Raw genomic sequence first — 7,342 nt, 5'->3', positions numbered from 1 at the left:
AGGATCAACGCTTCGGTTGAGTCAGGCTGAACCGGGCATCTCCCTGCCACTCTGGCCTATGGAACTCTCCCGACTCTTTCGCCTTGCCCCTACGGCGCGAAAGAGTGCTGCTGCGGCCGGCGCGCCCGTCCCTTGCTCTCTCGGGCCATGTCTGTCGTCGCAGTGCCGCGCCATCCCCTATCGAGCCGCGTCGCTGGGTGAGGTCCGCACCCGCACCCTTCCGCCGAGCTGGCTCTCAGGACGGTCGACGGTCGCCGCTCGCCTCCGTCGGCCCAGGGCCTAACGCCGCGCCGGTGAACGCCTCGCCATCCCACCCCGTCGATCGCGCCGGTGAGGTCCGCACCTTCACCGCCTAGGTATATGCGCGTGGGTGTAGCTGCCTTCTCGGGATGGTCGACGGTCGTTCGACCGGCCCCCGTCATCTATGCGCACAGCAGTCCCGTCCGCCGGCGGGAGACTCCGTCAATCGATCGTGGTGCAAACGTGCGAATGCCCAACGTCAATTCCGCCCAAAGCATGAAGCCCTCGGTCGGCAATCGGGCCGCCCCGCGGCAGACCCACCTGCCCACCTCCGGAGATGGTAACGAGCCGAGCACGGAAGTTCGGCGCACGTGTCGAGACCGTCGCTTCCACTCGGCCTCTCCCAAAGGTAGGACCGACCAAGCCGGATCGATCGGGGAACAGAGGTCTAACGCAGACGACACTCGCGAGGGCACCAGCGGCAGGCTTGTCCCTTCTCCGTCTTGGTACACACAATGCCTCTTTGCTTTTCGGATCGATATAAAGCTTTTGCCACCGTCGGTCTGCCGGCCGCCGCCCGCGGTCCGCGCTCAGACTCTGTCTGTCCGCAGCCCCCGCTGCGTTCTTGGACTTTGTCATTTTTTTCGGAAATAGCGAAAAAAAGCTTTTATCATTGTAAGTCGGAGCTCGCCCGGCCTCCCGCTTACTGAGTCACAATTGAGTAAGGCTCACTTAGAACTCTGCACTGTGTCAACCGTACCACTAGTCACCCTGCTAAGTGTGTCTGGAAAACGTGTTCCCGTAAATCTCCGGGAACCCCGCCAATCCCCCCGTACAGAAATTGCATGTGTCAAGTCGGCGGGATGCCTCCCGGAAGTCCTACCGGGAAGGTCGCACTCTGGCCCCGCCAGGCGGGGCAAATCCGACCCCCATAGTGACTTCCGGGCCTAACTCGTTAACCAGAGCCGCGACAGACCGTGCAACAATGACATGTGTCAAACCGGCGGCACGACGCCCGGAGCTCATGCCGGTCGCGGGGCACCTCGGGCCCGCCCGACGGGGCAGATCCGACCTTCACAGGCTTCCGACGGCAATTGGTTAACCGGCGTGGCGCCGAGGGCACGCGGCTGGCTCGGCGGGCGGCCCTCCGGTAGTGCCGCCGTCGATCGGCCGCCTCGGTCGGCAGGAGGGCCCCGAAGTCGCCTTCATTCTGACTTCCGAGTCGGGACTTAGATTACTTTCGACTCTTCAGCCAAGGTCTCGGATCGACGGCGGGACCTGCGGTTGTCCCTCCGAAAATGCCGCCGCTCGGCCGGCACGGCCCGCCGAATACGTCCCCTTACTGGCTCCCGCCTCGGGACTTTGTCAGAAATTCATTCGGGCAAGGTTTCCATTCGGCGGCCGGAGCACCGGTAGTCATACGGAAAATGCCGCCCCTCGGCCGGCATGGGCCTGCGAATAGGTCCCGCTGACAGACTTCCGCGATTGGGTATTTGTCCGAAAATCCATACCGGCAATCTTCGGAATCGTGCGGAAAAGCTGCCGCGTGGCCCGGGTTAACCAATTGGGGAGGCCGGTGCCATCTACCGAATACTTCAACAACTCGTGAAAACGGCCTCCCTATATATCTGCAGGAACCCCGCCAATGCCCCCGTACTGAAATTGCATGTGTCAAAGGGGCGGCCGAATCTGACCCCGGCGGCCGAGCCTCTGGAACTCCGGGTCGGCCTCGGCCGGCAAATCCGACCCCCATCCAGACTTCCGGAGCGGACTTGGTTAACGAATTGCCACCGGGCAAATGGTTAACCGACAGATCTTGGAGGCTCGTTACCCAAGCCATCCCCCGCCGGTGCGAAAAGTTAACAATCAGCGGGCGGGCAATTCGTGAACCGACCGGGACCGGGCAATTCGTTAACCATTCGGAACCGGGCAATTCGTTAACCAACCTTGTCCTGGCAATGAGTGCACCAACCCGGCCGGACAATTCGTTAACCAAGCTGGCTCTGGCAATTCGTTAACCAACCTGGCCGGGACAATTCGTTAACCAACCCGGCCGGACAATTCGTTAACCAAGCTGGCTCTGGCAATTCGTTAACCAACCTGACCCTGACAATTCGTTAACCAACCCTGTCCTGGCAATGAGTGCACCAACCCGGCCGGACAATTCGGTAACCAACCAGACCCTGGCAATTCGTTAACCAACCAGGACGGGCAATTCGTCAACCAACCCTGTCCTGGCAATGAGTGCACCAACCCGGCCGGACAATTCGGTAACCAACCAGACCCTGGCAATTCGTTAACCAACCTGACCCGGACAATTCGTTAACCAACCAGGACGGGCAATTCGTTAACCAACCAGGCCCGGACAATACTTTAACCACCCTGGTTTTCCAATTCGTGAACCAACTGGGAACGGACAATTCGGTAACCAACCCTGTCCTGGCAATGAGTGCACCAACCCGGCCGGACAATTCGTTAACCACCCTGTCCTTGCCAATTCGTGAACCAACTGGGAACGGACAATTCGTTAACCAACCCGGCCGGACAGTTCGTTAACCAAGCTGGCTCTGGCAATTCGTTAACCTACCCGGCCATGGCAATTCGTTAACCAACCTGACCCTGACAATTCGTTAACCAGCCAGGACGGGCAATTCGTTAACCAACCTGGCCCGGACAATTCCTTAACCACCCTGGCCTTGCCAATTCGTGAACCAACTGGGAACGGACAATTCATTAAACAACCCTGTCCTGGCAATGAGTGCACCAACCCAGCCGGACAATTCGTTAACCAAGCTGGCTCTGGCAATTCGTTAACCTACTCGGACATGCCAATTCGTTAACCAGTCTGACCCGGACAATTCGCTAACCAACCCTACTCGGGCAAATCGTTAACCAAGCCCAACCCCGACAATTCGTTAACCAACCCTGCACGGTCAAGTCGTTAACCAAGCCCAAACCCGACAATTCGTTAACCAACCCATACATGGCAATTCGCTAAACAACCCGGCTCGGGCAAATGGTTAACCAAGCCGGCCGGGCAAATCGTTAACCGGCCCGGCAGTCCCGACAATTCGACAATCAACCAGCTGAGGACAAACCCTTCGCCCTCAATAACAACTAGTTCTTGCCCCGCCGTCAAAATGTCCCGGCCGATGTTCATCAGAAACTCCTTGCTGGCCCATGGGCCCCCCCTCCTTACCTTAAGAGAGTCATAGTTACTCCCGCCGTTTACCCGCGCCGCACTGAATTTCGTCAAGTTGGGTCTGGCAACCCGCTAACCCGGCCGGCCGGGCCTGACAACGCTCTAGAAACCCGGAACAGGCAGTTTCGTGAACCAACCGCGCACGCTCCTGACAATGCGTTCACCCACCCTGCTCGGGCAAATCGTTAACCAAGCCCAACCCTGACAATGCGTTAATCAACCCGGCCATGGCAATTCATTAACCAACCCGGCTCGGGCAAATGGTTAACCAAGCCGGCCGGGCAAATCGTTGACCGGCCCGGCAGTCCCGACGATTCGACAATCAACCAGCTGAGGACAAACCCTTCGCCCTCAATAACAACTAGTTCTTGCCCCGCCGTCAAAATGTCCCGGCCGATGTTCATCAGAAACTCCTTGCTGGCCCATGGGCCCCCCTCCTTACCTTAAGAGAGTCATAGTTACTCCCGCTGTTTACCCGCGCCGCACTGAATTTCGTCAAGTTGGGTCTGGCAAGCCGCTAACCCGGCCGGCCGGGCCTGACAACGCTCTAGAAACCCGGAACAGGCAGTTTCGTGAACCAACCGCGCACGCTCCTGACAATGCGTTAGCCAACCCTGCTCGGGCAAATCGTTAATCAAGCCCAACCCTGAAACTGCGTTAACCAACCCGGCCATGGCAATTCATTAACCAACCCGGCTCGGACAAATGGTTCACCAAGCCCAACCCAGACAATTCGGTAACCAACCCGGCTCGGGCAAATGGTTAACCAAGCCGGCCGGGCAAATCGCTAACCGGCCCGGCAGTCCCGACAATTCGACAATCAACCCGCTGAGGACAAACCCTTCGCCCTCAATAACAACTAGTTCTTGCCCCGCCGTCAAAATGTCCCGGCCGATGTTCATCAGAAACTCCTTGCTGGCCCATGGGCCCCCCTCCTTACCTTAAGAGAGTCATAGTTACTCCCGCCGTTTACCCGCGCCGCACTGAATTTCGTCAAGTTGGGTCTGGCAAGCCGCTAACCCGGCCGGCCGGGCCTGACAACGCTCTAGAAACCCGGAACAGGCAGTTTCGTGAACCAACCGCGCACGCTCCTGACAATGCGTTCACCCACCCTGCTCGGGCAAATCGTTAATCAAGCCCAACCCTGAAACTGCGTTAACCAACCCGGCCATGGCAATTCATTAACCAACCCGGCTCGGGCAAATGGTTAACCAAGCCGGCCGGGCAAATCGTTGACCGGCCCGGCAGTCCCGACGATTCGACAATCAACCAGCTGAGGACAAACCCTTCGCCCTCAATAACAACTAGTTCTTGCCCCGCCGTCAAAATGTCCCGGCCGATGTTCATCAGAAACTCCTTGCTGGCCCATGGGCCCCCCTCCTTAAATTAAGAGAGTCATAGTTACTCCCGCCGATTACCCGCGCTGCACTGAATTTCGTCAAGTTGGGTCTGGCAAGCCGCTAACCCGGCCGGCCGGGCCTGACAACGCTCTAGAAACCCGGAACAGGCAGTTTCGTGAACCAACCGCGCACGCTCCTGACAATGCGTTAGCCAACCCTGCTCGGGCAAATCGTTAATCAAGCCCAACCCTGAAACTGCGTTAACCAACCCGGCCATGGCAATTCATTAACCAACCCGGCTCGGACAAATGGTTAACCAAGCCCAACCCAGACAATTCGGTAACCAACCCGGCTCGGGCAAATGGTTAACCAAGCCGGCCGGGCAAATCGCTAACCGGCCCGGCAGTCCCGACAATTCGACAATCAACCCGCTGAGGACAAACCCTTCGCCCTCAATAACAACTAGTTCTTGCCCCGCCGTCAAAATGTCCCGGCCGATGTTCATCAGAAACTCCTTGCTGGCCCATGGGCCCCCCTCCTTACCTTAAGAGAGTCATAGTTACTCCCGCCGTTTACCCGCGCCGCACTGAATTTCGTCAAGTTGGGTCTGGCAAGCCGCTAACCCGGCCGGCCGGGCCTGACAACGCTCTAGAAACCCGGAACAGGCAGTTTCGTGAACCAACCGCGCACGCTCCTGACAATGCGTTCACCCACCCTGCTCGGGCAAATCGTTAACCAAGCCCAACCCTGACAATGCGTTAATCAACCCGGCCATGGCAATTCATTAACCAACCCGGCTCGGGCAAATGGTTAACCAAGCCGGCCGGGCAAATCGTTGACCGGCCCGGCAGTCCCGACGATTCGACAATCAACCAGCTGAGGACAAACCCTTCGCCCTCAATAACAACTAGTTCTTGCCCCGCCGTCAAAATGTCCCGGCCGATGTTCATCAGAAACTCCTTGCTGGCCCATGGGCCCTCCTCCTTAACCTTAAGAGAGTCATAGTTACTCCCGCCGTTTACCCGCGCCGCACTGAATTTCGTCAAGTTGGGTCTGGCAACCCGCTAACCCGGCCGGCCGGGCCTGACAACGCTCTAGAAACCCGGAACAGGCAGTTTCGTGAACCAACCGCGCACGCTCCTGACAATGCGTTAGCCAACCCTGCTCGGGCAAATCGTTAATCAAGCCCAACCCTGAAACTGCGTTAACCAACCCGGGCATGGCAATTCATTAACCAACCCGGCTCGGACAAATGGTTAACCAAGCCCAACCCTGACAATTCGGTAACCAACCCGGCTCGGGCAAATGGTTGATCAAGCCGGCCGGGCAAATCGGTAACCGGCCCGGCAGCCCCGACTATTCGACAATCAACCAGCTGAGGACAAACCCTTCACCCTCAATAACAACTACGTCTTGCCCCGCCGTCAAAATGTCCCGGCCGATGTTCATCAGAAACTCCTTGCTGGCCCATGGGCCCCCCTCCTTACCTTAAGAGAGTCATAGTTACTCCCGCCGATTACCCGCGCTGCACTGAATTTCGTCAAGTTGGGTCTGGCAAGCCGCTAACCCGGCCGGCCGGGCCTGACAATGCTCTAGAAACCCGGAACAGGCAGTTTCGTGAACCAACTGCGCACGCTCCTGACAATGTGTTCACCCACCCTGCTCGGGCAAATCGTTAACCAAGCCCAAACCCGACAATTCGGTAACCAACCCAACCATGACAATTCGCTAACCAACCCGGCCCGGGCAAATGGTTAACCAAGCCCAAACCTGACAATTCGGTAACCAACCCGGCCCGGGCAAATGGTTAACCAAGCCGGCCGGGCAAATCGGTAACCGGCCCGGCAGCCCCGACTATTCGACAATCAACCAGCTGAGGAGAAACCCTTCACCCTCAATAACAACTACGTCTTGCCCCGCCGTCAAAATGTCCCGGCCGATGTTCATCAGAAACTCCTTGCTGGCCCATGGGCCCCCCCTCCTTACCTTAAGAGAGTCATAGTTACTCCCGCCGATTACCCGCGCTGCACTGAATTTCGTCAAGTTGGGTCTGGCAAGGCGCTAACCCGGCCGGCCGGGCCTGACAATGCTCTAGAAACCCGGAACAGGCAGTTTCGTGAACCAACTGCGCACGCTCCTGACAATGTGTTCACCCACCCTGCTCGGGCAAATCGTTAACCAAGCCCAAACCCGACAATTCGGTAACCAACCCAACCATGACAATTCGCTAACCAACCCGGCCCGGGCAAATGGTTAACCAAGCCCAAACCTGACAATTCGCTAACCAACCCGGCCCGGGCAAATGGTTAACCAAGCCGGCCGGGCAAATCGGTAACCGGCCCGGCAGCCCCGACTATTCGACAATCAACCAGCTGAGGACAAACCCTTCGCCCTCAATAACAACTAGTTCTTGCCCCGCCGTCAAAATGTCCCGGCCGATGTTCATCAGAAACTCCTTGCTGGCCCATGGGCCGACAATTCGTTAACCAACCCAACCATGACAATTCGCTAACCAACCCGGCCCGGGCAAATGGTTAACCAAGCCCAAACCTGACAATTC

The sequence above is a fragment of the Mobula birostris genome, chromosome 12 (genome assembly GCF_030028105.1).
Source record: "Mobula birostris isolate sMobBir1 chromosome 12, sMobBir1.hap1, whole genome shotgun sequence".
Lineage (NCBI taxonomy): Eukaryota > Metazoa > Chordata > Chondrichthyes > Myliobatiformes > Myliobatidae > Mobula > Mobula birostris.
Note: the sequence above shows the minus strand (reverse complement) of the source record.